We start from the raw sequence: 21,292 nt of genomic DNA, 5'->3' as shown, positions 1-21,292 counted from the left end.
GCAGTCACTACACCTGCAGATACTCAGCACGCTGATTGTGTAAAGTGGGATCCGACTGATGCAAGAAACATTACTAATAAAGCAATATTTCACAGAATGAAGGTTGCCCAAAAAAAAAAAGACTGATACATAATGATAAAAGAGGTGATACAGTTGAAGTGACTATATTAACATTGACAGTAACACATTTGTATCCTGGTTTTTCAATAATGTTAAGACAAAGAGAGTGATGAAATAATCAAAGTCACAAAACTTCCCACATCTCAAATAAAAGATTGCATGAAAATAAAACATCAGTCTTCTTCTAGAACTAATAGATAAAAGTATGCAAATGCTGCAACCAGAAAATGTGGCAATGCAACATTCAACAGTCAACCGCTGATAAATGCTAACTATAGATATATGATGCATGTATTACACTACTCAGCTGCTGACAAGACATATAATTGCATTGTCAAGTCACAACCATCTTGTGACAAGTCTGTCTCAACAAATCTTTGCATCTCTTCATAGCAAAAGACTCATAACTTGGCACTGATACTCTGCAAAGAAGCTAGAAAGGATTGCAGAAAATAAAAAGATTATAATTATACCCACTGCATTCTTTCCACAAGAAGAGATAGAAATCATTATCAGGCAATGGACCGGTCTACAAACACATTCAAGTTTTATGCATACCTCTATAACAAAGAGTTTCCCTGGCAACCAGCAAACTTGCCCAAGGCTTGACTGACCTAGCAAAAACTAATGTACACATGCAAAGTGCATTTTCAGTTGAGCATTGAAATGCATTGAAAATGTACAGAATAATGGTTAGAATAGCTTGTCACTAAGTCTGTGAAGAAAATTGTGGCTAATCTTTACTACATTTATTTCATTTCATCTTACAGTATCTCATTTCATTACAGAAAGATATTGTTATTTTTTCAAGACATCAGTAAACCAACCTATTTGAAACAGACAGACCAACTGATACAGAGTACAGCCTGAAAGAAATTGTGATTTCTGAAAATTGTGCATGGATATATAAAATGGTGCATATATCATATTGATGGAAATTCTGGCCATGAACATTGTTAAGCACTAACATATTGTGTGGCATTCTGCCTAGATGAAGATTTTTCCCCCTCTTCTTCTGTACTTTAGCCTGATATAGAAGCAATGCCACAAGTATTTGCTGCTATCACATATTTTAGACTAGTACCATATCAGTGAGGGGATGCAAGATATGATTACTCGAAGCATTTCAAGTATTAAGGCTGCCATCCTTTTACATGCACACTCTAGGTATTAGATGTGCAGTACCATTCCTTTAACATGTTGGACTGGGTAATTGCCCTGCACACTTATAGTACATAACATACAAGCACACAGCAAGACATCTACACAGTAATATTGTCTTTTTTTGACAGCCACATATATCAACAAGGAGTTAATATCTATTTGCTCACATGGTGATGTAGAAACTCCAAGGCCTATAGATATGCTGAAACCTTGAAGTCATTGTTAGATATGAACATGTTGTACATCTGACATGCATTTGCAATACTTTAGAATGACAAAAGGACCTGGAGACATTTTTAATGGTAACTGCTGCCATATAATTAAGGTCTGTCGTACCAACCTTGGTTTCATTTACCATTTTGATTTTCCTGTAGGCCTATGTTACATCATTGCTTTTAAGTACACCTCTATATTGTTATATATTTCTCTGTGGTAAAGTATAGTATTGTAACAACTTGACACAGATATGGGATATTGACTGCCTATTCCCTGTGTCACTATTTTGAAAAGTAATCTATGCACTTGCTGGAATATTTTTTGACAGCACAAGGTTTAATACACACAAAAGATGAAAATTAGGAGTTTAAATTCTTAGGAAAAGATGAATAATGTGCATACCTCACAGATAGGAAGGGGAAGAAGACAAACACAATGAAAAAAACTGTTGAATGTCCTGAACAAACATAAAAGAAACACAAATCCCCTTTTCTGCCAATTTACAGATGGTCAAGTTGTGAATTATGAGAGAAACAGAAAGAGAGAAATTCTAAGACTTATTACATTCTCCAAAGTCATCACCTCTATCTCAACATCGTTCATTGTGGAGTTCATAAATTGTATTTTAAAGAAACTAGGCTGTCATCCCCTTACAAGAGAAGTTATCTGTCCCCATCCTCCACCCTTCCCCCCCCCCCCCCCCCCCCCCCGAAAGTAGAAAACCGCTGCCAGGGAGCTTTGCCTCAAGGCATGCATTCATGGACGCCTGCCTCAAATTCAGCAACGTCCTATTGTCATCACAGTTTCCATGGCAACTCGGTACCTCAAATTCTTGACTGAGAATGGAGTGAGACTCGGAAGAACAGAGCCGCGAGATGGGGGAAAATGCCAACGAAAAATAGAACCCTGGAAAGATCCATGCACAGAGTGATCAAGTAGAAGGGGGGGGGGGGTGTGAGAGTGATAGTCAATTCTTCAGAAGAAAAATGCAGCTACGAAAATCCCTTTGCAAATACTCAATTAAAAAAAAAAATGAGACACTGGTTAACAAACCTGCCTGAAGTTGTAAATCAAATACTGCACAAATTGAGAAACAGGCAAAGAGAGAGTAAGAGAGAGAGAAAGATTTGCAGAGCAAAAGGGGGTGGGTGGTAAAACCAATAGCAAATGTAAAGAAGAGGATTATCATTTGAAGTAGCAGAATGTAAACAAGTAGGAATAATTACCACCAATAACACACTAGCCCAGATTTTTGGCCACTTAAACTTAACAATGTCAAACATGTAGCAATAGAAGGGGAGTAAGTGAAGGGGTGGGAAGGGTGACAAACGAAAAATGCTGAACGTGACTTCAAATTCATCACAAAAGGATATGGTGCTAGCTGATGAACTTAGTCCTATATTCAGCTATACTCAAAGCAGTTGGCCAGAATTCATTAGAATTCAAATTTCACAATGGCTAACTTGGATGTGGAGGTGACTGTGTGTACGACTAAGTCATAAAACTAGACAATATTAGTGTAAAAATTGACCCTCTATAGGCCCACAAATATTGCAATAGTTTTGTTTGGGGGAAATTTTAGATGTGAACAAACCATGACAGCCGATGTGCTGATCAGCTGCATTGTTTCAAATGTTTAGATTGAGAATATTGCAAAAACACATTACCATCACAGGCCCACTTTCTTACCCCAAAGAAGGTCCACCACAATTTTGTGTTTCTTCAAATCAGTACAATGCTCGGAGAATGACAGAGAATTTTATAATACTCTGCTGCTGCATTCAGCAAAACATGGACTGTTTGAGATCTAATATATTCAGCAATAAACCAATATCATATGTCTCCTGCTGATGTTGTATATGATTTCCACTTCATTTGTGTCTGTGTTTTATCTATAGCAGACAATGGCAAGGAAAACAAAATTAATATGGAATGCCTCTCTGTAATTGTGATTTATAACTAATGAATTATATGCATACATGCTTTATATATCTTTTACTTTTCTGGGAAGGAAATGCAATGGACTATTAACATTCTTGTGATCTTTAATCTATCCAGTGTTCAACAGACCCTCGAAGATGTCACAGTGGACTAACTGCAGGATCATTACGCCCCTGACTTTCTTGGTGGGCACATTTCACTCCATCGTCGTTGACACGAGGATGGTAAAGAGAGGAGCTGCGGGCATCAATCTCTCGACGGATGATGGTATAAGGCCCCTTGATGACCATGGTGCTGGCGCCTCGACATCTGAGATCCCAATTCTGCCAAGTGTGAAAGGGGCAAAGATTGGGGCAGGAGGCTGTTAGTAGAAGAGGATTTCAATATGATACAGACATTGTAATCGCTTCACAGTCACTCTATTTAGTTACTGTATGTTTCAAAGCTCAACTAAAAAAAAAACACACAAAAAGGCTTCTAGAAGCAACAGAGAAGTGCACAGCAGACAAGGGTGCTGTAAAGACTACTATGTAACACATGGAAGCATTTACAGTGTACATCCTCAAAATATGAATTTATAGTCTTTACACTTGTACTTAAAAATCCTCATCAAAATGCCCCTACCTATCTCAGCAAACTTATTAAGTCATATCAGCCAGATCATACTCTATGTTCAATTCAAAATATCTCCTGAAATATGTGCAAAATTCAAGACATTTGGTTATAGAGCTTGTGGAAAAATGGCACCAGCATTATCGCACATTCTACTCCTAAATATTAAATATATTACAGATTTTGAATCATAAATTTACATATATTTTAAATTTTATATTGTCATTATTTTGTTGATTATATTACTGTCATATACATGCTTACATTTCTATATCATTTTTCCTTTTATCGGGCACACATTTAATGGTATAACACATATCTAAGAACATCATCATTCACTATCATGTATCAATCATTAGAAAAAAAAAATGTATGTTTGAAGATAAAACTTATATTTGTTTGATGTAGGTGGACATGCTTGGGAACTTCAAACAAAAATAGACTATGAGTTTGTTTACTACGGGGTGGTTACAATTTGACAGTTACTGAAAAGATTTGATATCTAATTACAAATTCATCTTCTCTCTCTGTAATACTAGAAGATTAGCAGAGGAAACAGATTGAACATGAGTAACTTTCCGATATCAAAGTTGCCATTATCCTTTGCATCTGCAGCATTTAGGGAAATAGGTAGACATGGATATTTATGTTCTTAATCATTCAGGAATCAGATCAAACATTTGAAGACAAGTGCAGGTACACAAGGTTATCATCTCTCTATTCAAAGTAATAGCAACTTCATTAATGGAGTAATCGTATTATTAGTATATACATAGCTCATAGATACCTTCATATATTGTTAAGTGCAAGTATGTTTGCACACTTTTTGATACCTTGGAGTTAAAATTTGGTTTTATTTCCCTGAAATAAATCAATATCTAGATCTTTATAGATTAATGCATATTCTAAGTGCATATATGTTTGCACACTTATTTGATACCTTAGAGTTTTAATTTGGTTATATTTCCCTGAAATGAATCAATATCTAGATCTTTACAGATCAATGCATATTTCCTCAGGGTTGCATAATTTCAAATCATCAAAAACATTCACCGGTATGTTTATTTGTACAGCAACAAATGGTGAATAATTTCATATCAGTTGAGACAGAGACTTCAGACACAGGTGGTTAAAATGAATCTGCCCTCATTTGCTCCTAACTTGTACATCTTGTAATTACTGCAAATTGTAGTATGAGCACTTTTGTATTCTATAGTTACATTCTGGATTTACTAGCATGTGTCACTGTTAAAAGTCAAAGGAAATTTTATTGCCCAATGATATTGTAAAGTAACATGAATGCAGCTCATAAAAGATTCAAATAAAAAAGTAGCACATAGAGCAAGTAATTATTCAAAATCTCACTAAAAACTGTGCACTCAAAGCTAAAATCATGCATGCTGATATTTATCGATACATGCTGTAGGTATGCAGAGCAATTTTAATTTGGCTTTGATTTTGTAAGAAATCAGACTCATGATATCAATCCTTCCTCTGACAAAATTCTGAACTTATTTGCTTCTCTAGTAAATATAATTCTGTATCTGACACAGGCGCAATGGCATTTAATCATTGGGGGGGGGGGGGTATCCTACTGGTTATGCGTCCTTGAAAGTGTGGACAGCAAGCTTCATGAATATAGATTAGCTTATGAATTTATTGTAGATAATATCTGGAACAAAGGTAAAACCCTTGAATTTGCAAACTCTCGGGCTATCACTTCAGCCTTGTGTTTGGTCTTATCTTTCATTTCACTCTCCCAAAGTGGAAATATGAGTGAGATGGAGTGGTTCTCAAATGAGGAAAGAAAGTAAAGAGAAAACACCAATGAGTTCACAATATACTGGTATACAAGCCACTATTTGCACATCAAAGTGAGCCTGGCGCAAATCAGGTTTTCAGCAGATGGCTCATCGTAAACTAGAAAGTCAACTCATGAAGAAAAATGCTGCAGTGTACATTTACTGAATCATTCACAATCTGGCCAGAGACTTACTAACCTATTCTCCCCTTTGACACAAAAGCAACCCAGAAGGAAAAATGCCCAAAAACATCTGGGGAAAGGCAAAGGAAATGAAATTATGTCACAGAAAGATTCCAAAATCTGTATGCTTTATGAGATCTTGCCTAAATTTCACTCGTTTAAATCAAAGGGACTGTACAGTACGAGTTGAGAATGATTCAGGCTTATAACATTTTTTGTGTGAGATAATTAGAAGTCTCTTATGAAATATGAAAGAACTTGTAATTTCAAGGATTCAACGTTTGATTGATGAAAATTGGCCATGAAATTGCTGAGATATCCATAAAAGCGATCCTAATAAAATTGACAGGCCACAACTTTTATTAGGATCTCTTTGTTTTACCTTGTTTTTAGATATCTAAGTCATTTCAAAACTGATTTTCATGAAATAAACTTTTGATTCCCCCTAGAATTGTATGCTCCGTAACATTTCAGAGTGGTTTCTAAATATCGCGCAAAAAAGTTACAAGCTGAATCCTCACCTCAACCAGTACTGTACAGTCCCTGTAAAGGGATGGTACAGTCTTAGTTGAAATGGGGCTTCACATTTCCAACAATTTTTTTTTTTCAGATAATGAGAAACCTCTGACAAAATATGAAAGAGCATATAATTCTAAGATAATTCTAAGAGAAGTCAAAGCTTATTTGATAAAATTGGTTTCAAAACAGCTGATATATGCAGAATAAACTGATCTTGATAAAAGGTGGGACCCACCATTTATAAGGATTGCTTTGTTTGTCTCTTTTTTCTATATCTCAGCCACTTCTAAACAGATTTTCATCAAATAGACTTTGAATTCCTCTTAGAATAGTGTATGCTCATTAACATTTCTTGAAGTATCTTGCCAAAAAAGGGTAAAAGCTGAATCCTCACCTCAACCTATACTTTATCACCACTTTAAAGCCCAAATTCCACTACGTCCAAACTGACATAGGAGCAAAAATAGGAAGATGGGAAAGAAGAATACTTTTTCTAAAATGATAACATATGTGAGTGGTAAAGGGACATTTGATCCATGTTATCTGCAGAAACGATGCACACAATATTATTGATATCGAAGTTAGATTACCTTATCTGAAAAGCAAGGCAGGGATCACAATGTAATATACTTGTAGTTAGATTATTGCTTATTTATTGATTGGACACCATGATAACGCATTTGATTATATGCATATAGTATAGCATGCATTGAAAAGCTTGCATTTTCTTCCATCTAATGTCATCTAAGTGTTTGAGATTAAATCATCCCTTCAATATATATTTAAACTCTAGCATCATTATAGTATCATGGTGGAAGCATTAAAGGGATGATATAGTGTTGGCTGAGATGGGGATTCAGGTTTTAACTTTTTTAAAGATAATTAGAAACCACTTATATGAAATATGAAAGAGGGTACAATTCTAGGAGGAATTAAAAGTTTGTTAGGTGAAAATTGCATTTGAAATCACTGAGATTCTAGTAACAAGTAAAACAAAGTTGTCCTAATGAAAGGTGGTAACCATTATGTTCAATTCCTCTTAGAACAATGTATGCCTTTAATATTTCCTGTAAGTGGTTTCTCACTATTTTACATAAAGTTAAAATCTGAATCCCCGCATCTCAGCCAAAGATATAACATCAATTTAAGAGACATACATGGCAAAACAAAGCTATTAATGCAGCAACATTGATGGGTATCGAATTTCAAACAGTTCAGGCATGCAGAAGGTAAAGACGTATGATGGGATAATTTGTTTATGACTTGACGCAAGAAAACAGCTTTCACAAACAATAAAAAAAAAAACTGGACAGGGGCTGAAACCATTGTTGCATACATTTTTAATATTTGAATAAAATCATAATACTATCATATTTATGATATCATATGCATTAGCAGTAGAATATGATTAAGTAAAGAGAGGAAAACATCACAGCATATGAAAGTCTAGTATTACCTCTCCCATTCCCTGGCTGCGAAAATATGATAGGCAGTTTAACATAATTATGGCGTGCAATATCATTTTACATCTGCTCAGTTTCTTATTTCACTTTATGTTATCATTGCTTACGATGCAAAGATAATGTTGATTCAGGTAACAGCTATTATGTGATGAAAATAGTACAGATGATACAGAGAAAAGAAAAAGGAATGAAGTGAGTAAATTTGTAATGATAATTATATTTATGGGGAGCAACATCATACAGCGAGTTTGAAAGGGACAGACATATAAAAAGAGGCTGAGTGTATGAAGGGGCATTTTGTGAAAAGATTAAAATATCAAATTAATGCATGCATACAAAACCGATAGACCATATGACCGTCCAACAGCGTGCTTCCCAGCGACTGCATGTGCTTTCCTCTATACTGCGGTGTGTGAGTGTGTGTGTGTGTCTGTCCCTCGCTTTTCTATTGGGCTGCTGCTGTTGTCTGTGCAACACTGTGCGATGCTGTCTGATGAAGAAGATCCTCTCCGCCGTATCTACCCGCTGAGGACGTGTGTGGGCGGGGAAACCACATGCATCTTGTGTTGGTTCTCTCGCAGGAGGGAGACACTATCGCCTAGTCCTTTGCAGTGCTGTAACATGGCAGGAATCTGTGTGGCTGTGTAGGAAGAGAGATGTGTAATGAGCAATGGCACAGGGGAGACATGATCATTTTTCTCCCTATCTCTAATTGAGAGATACAGGTGTTTTGGAGCAATACCACATATTATATTCGTTCTATCTCTCCTTTCGAGTATATGACAATGATTTAAATATGCCTTCTCATGAAAATCATCTTCCAATCTGCCAGGAACATGATTCCTGTACATTAATGAAATACTAAGAGAGAAAAAAAAATGAAACAAAAAGATCTGAACTATCACAACTACGTTAATGTCAATGCATGCCTTCATGTAAGAATGATAATACTGTTACAAAAAGTTTCTAATGAGTATATTTGCATATATATGAGGACAACATTTTCACATAGACAATATACCAGCAGTTTGAGCATATTGTACAATTGAAGATGCAATATCCTTGAAGAAATTAAAAGGCAGTATAAAGAAGGTAAAAAATATTTCTGCAAAATATTTTGAGCTTTTACTCCTTATAGATACAGTAGGATGCTGCGTGTAATGCTGTTCTACATTCTTTGTAACTGAATATATGACTTCATGTTATAAAATGTCTGCTGCATGTCACTGTGTAGGAACAGTCATGAAGCTAAATTTGAAACAAATAATATATGACAAAGAGACTAAAAATTGCTGCTTACTAAAAGGCTCACCAGTTATAGTTTGGCAAAGGTAAAGTTTTCAAAGACATCTTAATTTGTTCTATATGTCTGCATGTTTAATGTTTAATATCATTCAGGAGGATGTTCCATGGGGCTCTTTTGTGGACCTTCACTTGTACATGTACTGCCATATACATGTACAGCAGCCTCTTTCAATGACCAACCACCTAGGGAGTAACAGGGAATTTTATGGAAGACATCTCCAAGAATGGTGTAGCTTATAATGGTCGTTGATAAATTAGATTCCTATACCAACTTCTTATGATTGAACAATTTTTTTCAAATTTAATCAAAGTAAAGTAAGGTATAGCAATCCTTAATGCAACACACTTTAATGATGTCTGGTTGATTTGGCATATGAATGTTTTTTTTTGACGCCAATTCACAGTCTATTCACACACTTTCAAGAACTACTAGAAACATGGCACAGAATTTACTGCATTATCAGGCACTTGATAATTGTGAACCCCAATAAAATTAAAGTTTTTGCTATTCCCTGCATATCATGATTATGTGGAGAGTACTGTACTTACAAGAAGGCATCTAGCACATTACTGTAAACGTGGAAATTTTCGCGGTACATTAATTTTCGCGGATTTCGCGCTACGCTCGGCTAGCGCGAATTCAAAAACGCGCGAATATATCTTCACAATTTTCTACGCACATTTTGAACGGGATGAATTGTGTGCGCTTCATCGATGATACTGCTACGTAGTACAATGTACAGGCATGTTTACGCTACTAGTACTGTGCGAAGAGACGATACCCTAGATTGCTGTGTACTGTAGCATGCATGTGTGCACCGCACGCATCGATGCTACAGTCCCCCGTGACTACGGTACTAGAGCCACAGCTGTACTACGTATTTGAGTGCTTGTACTCGCAGTCGAGCCGCTCGCTACGTCGCTTGTCGTACGCTGGCATAGCAAGCTATGTAGCAGAGGCTTTGGATGAAAGCAGTGAATGTGTACTACAGTAAAGTAACCTGCTGCGGAGCGCGAATTTAAGAACCCGCGAATACGTTTTCGAGCCGCTCAGCGCGAAAAATTAATCGCGCGAAAATATTGACGTTTACAGTATCCATTAACCCACTGAATGCAAAAAGAATGTGAACCATACACAAAATCTAGTAACATAAGGGCTGCCAACACTGGAAACTAGTTGAGAGTGAGACTCCCATATGCCAATGCTATAATCTAGGAGTCAAAATGAGTGAGATCAATAGAAATGCATGCAAATGAAATAAAGTTTTAGAGTGAGAAAGGACCAAAATGTGTGAGTCTCACGCTCAATGTGGAGAGTTGGCAGCCCTGCATTATAGGATGTGGGTTAAGGCAAAACAGAATCCTCATATGCCTGCAGAAACTGTTGAATTTACTTTGAATTGGAGATTGGTGTACATGCATAAGAAATGTGCGAAAGAATTCACTTCACAAAAACACCCAGGTCAGTTGGGTTATGACGAAAATGTGAAATGCTACACTAAAAGGTATGCCGGAAGTATCGCTATCTCAGAGCATATCCAACCTTAATTGGCTGCTACGTAATGTTGCATATTATGATTACATCGATTACAGTATATAGCCATCATGCCAGAGTGAATCACATGCAGCAACTTGTTAGCTACATGCGCTTCGATACTAGTGCTAGGGCACAATTTGATCATCACCTACTGGTAGTGTTCTATCAATCCCCTGCTGAACGGGAAGGGCGCTTCAGACACACAGTCATTTGAGTGCAATCATTTTACAATTCTCATCTTGAAATACTCTTAAACAATTCACTATCCAGGCAAATTGCATCAGTGAGACAAGTTTCTTGGTATATAGGCCCTTTTGACATACATGTATATTATGCAAGCCAACACAATTTTCCAAATGGTAAAAGATGAGTGAATTTTGAGCCCTTCTAGGAATTATTTTTTAGGTTTGGAATTGACTGGAATTAGCAATTGCTCTTGCAAATGAGTGATACAGAGGTCATGATCAGACCAAGCTTGAATATGAACTCCTACGTACGTCTACGTAGATACAGCCACATCCAAATTCTGTCTCTCGCTCTCTCTGTCTCTTTGTGCCCATCTCATGCCATCAGTATTCTGCTCTCATCCATCTCAGAAACTGCATCCATGCAAATTTCGGGACCAATCATGAAAGTTTCATGAACCCTGTTCTATGTGGCATGCGATTCCCTAACGTGCAGTAACTTAATGACCCCTGGCCTGCACAGTATGTCCCATAAGGGTCTCTCCTCCTGAAATAAATGACCCAGTTCCTCTTACATCTTATGACAGATGACACAGTTTCAAAAACTCAGAATCAAATTGTTCGTCTTATTCTCTGGGACATTGCCTAGGATGTAAAAAGACCTAATGGTTGGCTGATGATGCTGTACAAAATTGCTTGGAATAGATGTCTAATTACAGCTCCAATCAAAATGTAATGAACATCTCCAACACTGCTGCTGATTACGCTGTGTATACAATGTACACCAAAATACAGTTGAACCTCTCGTATCCGGACAAGTCGGGACCGGGGCTCATCCGGATAAGGGATTTGGCCGGATACGGGAGACTCAATGCTTTATACATGTACATATACATACACACATGTACTGATGTACATGTAGCCCATTGTAGTACCACATGTAGTAATGTGTATACTGCAACCTTTTCATTGTTACATTTGGGGATGTTTGGGGATGTTAAAACGTCTGAAGGTAAGCAATTTGGAAGGAAATTTGAGGTAATGTATGTTACTCATGTTGGAAGTAATGTGTAATTCATGTGTGTTTGTGTAGGAGTTCTCAAGGAGTTGGGAATCCCCCTTTCCTCCCGTAATTATCAAAACAAAAAATCATGGCGAGATTGCGTCCGTATAATAGAGAGATCCGGATAAAGGGAGGCCGAATAAGAGAGGTTCAACTGTACAAACTGCTCATAAAAACGAAACAGTCCTAATGAACAATGCACTTTGAAGAGCGGTATTAAAAACTGTAATGTTAGCCTCCAACAGGACCTAGCTCATAATATCCCCCAAACCAAAATAACACATATGATACAGTGCACTCCCATTATAACGAAATGCTCGGAACCGGCAGTTTTCTTTCGTTATAACGAAATTTCGTTATAACCGAACAAATACAATATATAACCGAACAAATACAATATATAACGAAAACAAGGAAGCCAAGCATATATGATATACTGTTTGTTGAATACTCGTCATACACTGAAAGTAAAACAAAGTTATTCAATTTCAGATTATTGTATTACAATAACGCAAGTTCCCCTCGAAACTGTGCGTGACACACCAAGCGAAGACACACTGATGTGACGCATTCGCCCATGCAGTGACGCAGCTATAAATGCTTGTTCAGCTACGTATTTTCGAAAGCGATCCTCAGTTTGTTATAACGGAGCACATTTCTTTTGTTTTTCTTTGTCAGTGGTGTTCGGAAAAGACTTCGTTATAACGAAAATTTCGTTATAACCGTGTTCGTTATAAGCAAATTTTGGAACATAGACTTTAATGGCGATAATTTTGGGACCAGAGGTTTTACTTCGCTATAACGAAATTTCGTTATAACCGTGTTCGTTGTAACGGGAGTGCACTGTAGTATTAAAACCCTTTGCTTTGTTAGGTGGGACATCAAAACCTTGCAATATTTTGATAGAAGTCACCTATATATAGCTCTGCACATTTTCTGTCGAAAGATAACACTCACAGATATGGATACATTATTTGATACAATTTAAGTACACCATGTACATGTATGTAGGACCTCATATTTTCATGCTTTACATGACTTTGCATGCATGAAACACTGTCCTGAACGCTTGGAATTTTGTTATTCCTTTGGAAAATGTCATGGCTCTACCAACCACCAACTCCATATGGGAATTGCTCTTTGATGCATTCTTATGATATTTGGCTGCAAACCGTGAGTTTATCTGTAAACACTGCATGTACTCATACCCATGATAACCATTCAAATGACAGAAACCACATTTCTATGATCTAGTGTTGTCTCTCTGCTCAATACATACACTGTACATACTACTACTACTACTACTAATAATAATAATAATAACAATGAAAATAATGATAATAGTAAGTAATGATGATGATAATGATAATAACAATAATAATAATGAAAATAATGATAATAGTAATGATGATGTGAATAATAATGATAATAATAATATCAATAATTTAATATTAATAATAATTTACTAGAGATACTCCGATAAAGCACTTATTCTACCTAAAAAGTTACTCAATACAAACTGTATATCCCATCTCTTTTATAATTTACAATATTCTTAACAGCTTTAGAGATATCTGAAATTAATGTGAATGGAATCAATTTTCTTGTGATCAAACTCTATTTTCATTAAAACTGTTCTTTCTAACCTTTCTCTGATATAAGATATGGAGTGAAATTCACAGGTATCCATTAAAGGAAATGTTCATTTCTGAAGCAAGAATTCTTCTAGAACTTGATGAATTGATGTGCTAGAATCTGAACTTGGTTTTGATGCCTTACATTCATAAGATATTCCAGGTGTTGGGTAATAATCCCAATTTCAGGATATCAAGAGGGCAGCTGCCAAATTCTTGTGTTATTCAGTAGATAAAAATCAACAGTGAAGTTGGATCTCCCAAATCAACCATGAACTTTAAAACTTTGCTTTGGGCTACAATGTATACACCATCAGCTAGTTTGGTTTGTGTGAAGTACAGATATAATCATACAACATTTAAAAAACATGAGATTACAAGAGCTCATGCAGGTACAGATGTGATATACACAATCTATGTACATGTACTGTATATTAGCAAAGCTGTAATTAAGTACTTTTACATACATGCACACTGTATGTAAACCTTATATGTGACCGTGCACCTCAAAACGAACATAAAGTCGCACACACTGATTTTGTGTGAGGACTGAAAATAAGTGAAATGGGTCAACCTAGCCGAACTTAACTTTTTCATATTTTCTAAAAGAGCAGGTCTTCTTTTACATTATGCAAAATTTGGTATCATAAAACGGACAGGAAAGTGTGTTTTTTTAGCAGTTTATCTCGAACATTTTTGGTAGAATAGTGTGATTAGGTGTGTCTGTAGAATCCCTTTTTCATTTCTGAAAAACCTTGTCCACACTCTTCACTTTCAACTCTAATAACTTTTAAAAGGATAGTGCTACTGCTTTGAAAGTTAGCATAAATTATGGACAGAATGTGTTGATGAGGCATGCTTAATTTCAGTTTAATCTGATAATCCCTTCATTGTTGTCACTCTGGTGGTTTACTTCCTGTTTTTTGTCCCATTCATCGCACAGCCAGCACGGTTTGGTAAAGATTAAGCGCTTGAATAGACACTGTACTTCAGAGCCTCTTTTCTCAGTTCACACTTTTCCTGAGTTTGTGCTTTCTTTCCAATATTTAGATAGGTTAGGAGAGTCCATCTGATTTGAGTTATACATCATTTTAAAGCTTAAAGTCTGCTCTTTTAGAATATGGTCTTAACTAAAAATTCATGTCTGGCGAATTTTTGTTCGTTTTGAGGTGCAGGGTCACATATGTATTCAAGGCACATATGCACAGACACATCACAGAAATAGTTATGAATGAATGTGTGTAAATGTAACCACTAAAAAAAAAACCAAATTGCATGCATAGCATGTATTGATTATCAGGTCTTCACATCTTACAATATATATTATGCTTTAATAGGTACTTTATTTATTCATTCTTTTTTGTGAAATATGAATCACATAGAAATAAGATGCAATCAACTAAGGATCACACAGTCAAACTTCATCTCTTTGTAGAACAGTTTTGTCATCCAGACTTGAAATGGGACTTTAAAGGACAAGTCCACCTTCATAAACATAAGGATTGAGAGAATGCAGCAATATTAGTAGAACACATCAGTGAAAGTTTGAGGAAAATTGGACAATCCGTTCAAAAGTTACGAATATTTTAAGTATCTGCGCAGTCACTGCTGGAAGAGAAGACTACAACAGTGTATGATATCACATGCGTACAACTATATAAAGAAAATAAAAAGAGAATTTCACAAAACTTTACTTTTTGAATAAAGTGCACATTTCTTCGACTTGCTACTGACGTATGTAAAGGGTAATATTATTCTCCCTGCCTTATGAAAGAGAGAAGTCAAGTGTTCTTTTGTTATGCGAGAAACATGGAAATATGTTGAATTTTCTTTATTCTTTCTTTATATCGTTGTACTCCTGTGACATCACAAGCTATAGTAGTCTTTTCATCCAGCCGTGACTGAGCAGAAACTTCAAAAATTCATAACTTTTTAACGGATTGTCCGATTTTGCTCAAACTCTCACTGATGTGCTCTACTAATATTGCTGCATTCACTCAACCCACATATTTATGAAGGTGAACTTGTCCTTTAAATGCAGCTGCCTGTGATGGAAATACCTTTGTAGGTGGGATACCACAGAAAAGAGAGAGAGAGAAAAAAAAAACTGTTGATGATCTGCGTAGGAATGTTGTGGGCTTCTGCGGAAGTATAATGGATTGGCCATGTGTCCATTTTTGTGGGTTATTGAGACATGTCAACGCTGATTCCTCACCAATCTATCTGAGATTGGTCGATTTCTCATGAGCTCTTAATAACCAAATCATCACAAAGTCAAAGGTTTGTCAGGGCTGAGCCATGCTGAAGATAACTCAGCACTACACAATATGAAAGAAGGGGTATTATGCACACAAGTTGCAAAAATTACAGTCCGGGACTTTTGGACTACAGTCCAACCTTGATTACCCGACTGTCTCTTGTCCAGACTTCTCTATCATCTACAAATGTTCATTTCAGTAAAGAAAAAAAAAGTGGTTTCAAAGGCATTATTTACCATTTGCAGATGAAACAAAACCCAGCATTAGTGCTTTAAAATAGTTCCATTTTTTTTTTTCGGATAGAAACCACTGTAAAAATTTTAATCCATATAATCACTGTTACGTATTGTGAAATAGACAAAATGTGAAGAATAGTTAAAATAGAAATGTTGCTAGACTAAACCGTCTACAATATGGTTTAATGAGAAAATACTGATATCTCCTTATATTTCAGGCTTTATGGTGAAAATTTTATATGGGAGGATGTTTTTTTAAAACAACAGACCAACACATATATGCATCAAATGTGATAACTTATTTTCTTTTTTTAAATCACTGTTCCCAAAGGTAAACAGGACCTTGTAAACTCACTTTACACACCTACATGTACATCTGCACAAAATTCACACAATATACCTATAATATTCCTAACAGAAATGTGTAATGAATTTGACAATAGAATACTTCAATTTCCATAAACAAAACAGAATATAATTTTAATAGGCTAGCATAAATAAGGCCCTACACCACTGCTACAACGTATGCTACAATGTGTCTACCGAGCTACAAGTACCAGTGGGTCAGCAGCTACACGATTGTACTTGACAATGTTCAAGTAGTACACATTTAAACATTGTTTCTCCCGTATCTGGGCAAAGCATTTAACCGGACAGGTGCTGATCCTGACATGGGCGGATAACAGGGGCAGGACGGCATGTACCATTTTTACAAAGAATTTCAAACATTGATGTACATCTCCTATCCTTGAAAGAAAAGAGGCTACAGTTGTGTGGAGCATAAAGATATAATAGACTCCATGCATGCAGCAGACTGTGGGCTGCAACATGTCTGACTTCACCAAGACGGTTCAATCCTCCTAGCCTAAAGTGAATTGATCCTTCAAAAGATTGCTATGCTGCTCTATTAGCCCAATTTCATTAAGTTTGACAAACATTACATGTATTAATATATTGATCCCAATACTACTACATAACGTTAGTAGAAGTGATATAACACTGTACAGTAGTATTTTAGAATAAATACAATGTATGAATACATATTCCAGATGGAACATTAAAGAAAAAATGATACTGTCTAAACTCAAATTTGCTGCAAAATATTTTATTTCAATTTTGATGTTATTTTAATTTGAAAGAAATAGGAATATTTGAGTACCCAGACAGAACATACAAGAAAAGTTATCAACACTCTTTTCTCACACCGCTAATGTTCTTGGTCTCTTCCCAAAATCCTTAATTTCAATTTTTTTTCTTTATAAATGGTTCATTGAACTGTTTTCACTGTAAAGTATTGTAGAAATTAATATTGTTTTTGTTAACTGCATGCACCATACAGTACCATAGAACTGCATGTGCAGAATCACCAAATCAGGAGAGACACTATTGGCAATTATATAAATATAACAAATATAAATCTACAAAAAAGGTATGTTTATCTATGAAACTGTACTTAATATACCTTCATGATGATGTGAAAATAAAAACCATACTCTGACATTTATCAAATGTGACCCTGCACCTCAAAACAAACAAAAAGTCGCCAGATATAAATTCTTAGTTAAGACCATATTCTGAAAGAGCAGACTTTAAGCTTTAAAATGATGTATAACTCAAATCAAATGGACTCTCCTAACCTATATAAATATTGGAAAGAAAGCACAAACTCAGGAAAAGTGTGAACTGAGAAAAGAGGCTCTGAAGTACAGTGTCTATTCAAGCACTTAATCTTTACCAAACCGTGCTGGCTGTGCGATGAATGGGACAAAAAATAGGAAGTAAACCACCAGAGGAACAACAATGAAGGGATTATCAAATCAAACTGAAATTAAAGATGCCTCATTAACACATTCTGTCCATCATTAATGCCAACTTTCAAAGCAGTAGCACTATCCTTTCAAAAGTTATTAGAGTTAAAATTGAAGAGTGTGGACAAGGTTTTTCAGAAATGAAAAAGGGATTCTAAAGACACACCTAATCACACTATACTACCAAAAATGTTCGAGATAAACTGCTAAAAGACACACTTTCCTGCCCGTTTTATGATACCAAATTTTAGCATAATGTAAAAGAAGACCCGCTCTTTCAGAAAATATGAAAAAGTCAAGTTCGGCTAGGTTGACCCATTTCACTTATTTTCAGTTCTCAAGCAAAATCAGTGTGTGCGACTTTATGTTCGTTTTGAGGTGCACGGTCACAAATGGTCTTTACACCTGTTCATCTCATTCCATTTTTCTTCCATATGGATTTAACAATCTGCCCACCTATTCCTCACACATAATACCTCCTACCATTTGATTGCCATCAAGTACTTCATTTTGTCATTTCTTTTCTTACTGTTGTGCCCACAAGTTCTGGTGGTCTCTGCATCAACTTTCTTTGTACAGCTACCATGTTATACAATAATCATTGAATACTGCCCTTGCCATTTAACTATCATCTTTGTTATCACCATTCCTTACTGTTTCTTTATTTTCATTTTCTATTTCAAATTCTATTCATCAAGTTTTATATACAACCATCTCATCATCTCATTCTGTTGACAAGTTATAAGGCAGTACAATTTTCCTTTCATTTAATACTGGGTACTCTCTAGACATGTACAGTCTGTACACCTACAAACTGGAATTGCATTTTTCTTCCAATAGTAGATTTAACAATCTACCTACCTACATGTATCTAACATAAAACCTCCCACAATTTGATTGTTATCAAGTAGTTAAAAGGGATGGTATGGTTTTTGTTGAGATGATAACTCAGGTTTTAACTTTTTGCCTGATAATTAGAAATCAATGACATGAAATACTGAAGAGCATATAATTCTAAGAGGAATTAAAAGTTTACATGATGAAAACTGGATTTGAATGGTTGAGATATCCAAAAACAAAGAGGTCTTACTGAAAGATTAGACCCACCTTTTATTAGGACCACTTTGTTTTACTTTGTTTTTTAGCATTCAAAACCGACTTTAGTAAAAAACACTTTTATTTCCTCTTAGAACAGTATCCTCTTCAATATTTTGTATTTAAAGTGGTTTCTAATTATCTTGCAAAATGTTAAAATCTGAATCACCACCCTAACAAAAAATATACCATCCCTTTAATTCTGTCATTTCTATCTTTTCTTGTCATAGTACCAACAAGTTCTTATAGTCTTTACAAAAATTTGCGTACAACTACCATGTCATACTATTATTGTTTAATACCATGCTTGTCTTTAATCTGCCATCTTTGCTGCTATCATTATTTAACATTACAGCTTTTTTTTTTTTTCAAATGAAGGTAGTATCATCTTTATAACCATGTACGTGGCATTCTCTCATCACCATAGAAAACACTTAATCTGCCAGCATTGCAGTATCACTCAATTTTCAACCTTTTGTGCCATCTTCAGAGGGTCAATTGACCTATATGCTATTCTATTTGTCCTTCCTTTCTTAATTTTTTCCCTTTCAGAAGTTCCATCTCACATTGTTTTTCAGATGTTTCCCCCTACTCCAGCTCTTATGAGTGTTATGTATATGTATGTCTGAGAAGATAACAGCTGTTGTCATTTCACCATGGCCATCAGATAGGATGAATCAATACTGCCTATACTGTTTGAATTCAGAAATGGAAAAAAAAAAGTTGGTCTGCCTACAATGACTACATGTACACCTAATGGTTATTTTTCAATGTTGGTCAGCAATATACACTGGTGTGTAATAGACTAATCTATGAACCACTGGCACACTAAAATACTAATAATGGATCCATTCTAATTACTATCTGTCTTTGTCAATGGAATCTCATATTTAGCATCACACTTTTATCATATCTGGTGTCATGCCCTCCAATAGTATTATTCAATAGTCAAAACTACTCACAGATTATTTCTTTTTATATCCAAATTTGCACAAATGAACATGATCACTACTGTAAACATCAATATTTTCTCTTGACTAATTTTTCGCGTTGAGCGGCTCAAAGACATATTCGCAGGTTCTTGAATTCACAGTGCGCAATTGTCAATCCAATCAATATGTGCAGAGGAAACTGTGAAGATATTTTTGCGGGTTTTAGAATTCGCGCTATCCAGAAGTAGCGTGAAACACGCAAAAATTAAAAGTACAGCAAAATATCTGGATTTACAGCATAAAGAGGCACAGCAAATTCAATTAAACATGTCCACAACACATCTCATGCAATCATCTAAAAAGTAAGGAATCCAGATTTTGTTCAAGTGTGCTCTAGAGCAAGAAATTTTTGCACCATGAATTTTTTTTCAAATGGCAGCCAATGGTCTTTTCCCAATATGAAATTTGTGCAAATTGCTACTGGCATTCAATGCATATTAATGTAGACACAAATTTTGCAAATCTTGGCTTTTGCGAAGTTAAAATGCATGCAAAAAGGATTTGTTTCAATAGTCAAAATGACATAATCCTAACTAAGTAAACAGAAAACTGACCATTACATCAAAACAAGAAAAAAAAATTTAGGTTATAAAATCAGGTTTTTACATGTTCCTCTGAACACAGATTGTGGTTGCAGTCTTTATGCAAATCATACGAAGAGATGAGATCATGAACTCAAAAGTGTCCTCATCACTTGTACACAAATCTTCACTAAATTGATTTGATATGATTTATTTTTCAATAGTAATAATCATAAATAATTATATATTCATGAAATGACATTACAAAACAGAAATGACGAAAACAAACACACAAAACATATAGCACAGTAGTTCTGAAGCTTCCTTATTTAACCTGAACTGGAGAAGAAATTGGAGCTGGAATTCCTTTTTATTGAAAAAGATTGGAAAGTTGTCAGGCTATGACATCACTCCAAAGTCAAATTTGAATTTGCAAGTGGTAAGTGATATCACTGCTTTTAAGAAATCATGCTAAGCTTCAAATTCTGTAATATTTCTGTGTATGTCTATAATGTTGCTGCAACTTTCACTGTTCTGCCTGCCTTTCCTCCCATCCAATTCAATTCAAAATCTGAGTAGAGTTTCCCTTTAAGATGTCCTTTGCATATGAATGACAAGCAGAGAATACATTCAGACTGT

The 21,292-nt window shown here is 35.5% G+C and overlaps 1 long non-coding RNA gene across 1 annotated transcript in view; it reads right to left on the bottom strand.

Moving 5' to 3' along the window:
* Positions 1-8,357: 8,357 nt before the first annotated feature.
* The window catches only part of LOC139745441 (uncharacterized), a 74,088-nt gene continuing 61,153 nt past the window's right edge, over positions 8,358-21,292 (bottom strand). The window contains exon 3 of the long non-coding RNA XR_011711892.1: positions 8,358-8,659. This is a non-coding gene — a long non-coding RNA (uncharacterized lncRNA). The remainder of the gene's footprint in view (positions 8,660-21,292) is intronic.

This window comes from Diadema antillarum, unplaced genomic scaffold (assembly GCF_040938485.1).
Source record: "Diadema antillarum isolate AM-2024a unplaced genomic scaffold, OU_Dant_1.0 seq00001265_RagTag, whole genome shotgun sequence".
NCBI classification, from domain to species: domain Eukaryota; kingdom Metazoa; phylum Echinodermata; class Echinoidea; order Diadematoida; family Diadematidae; genus Diadema; species Diadema antillarum.
This window is presented reverse-complemented; position numbering and strand designations above follow the sequence as displayed.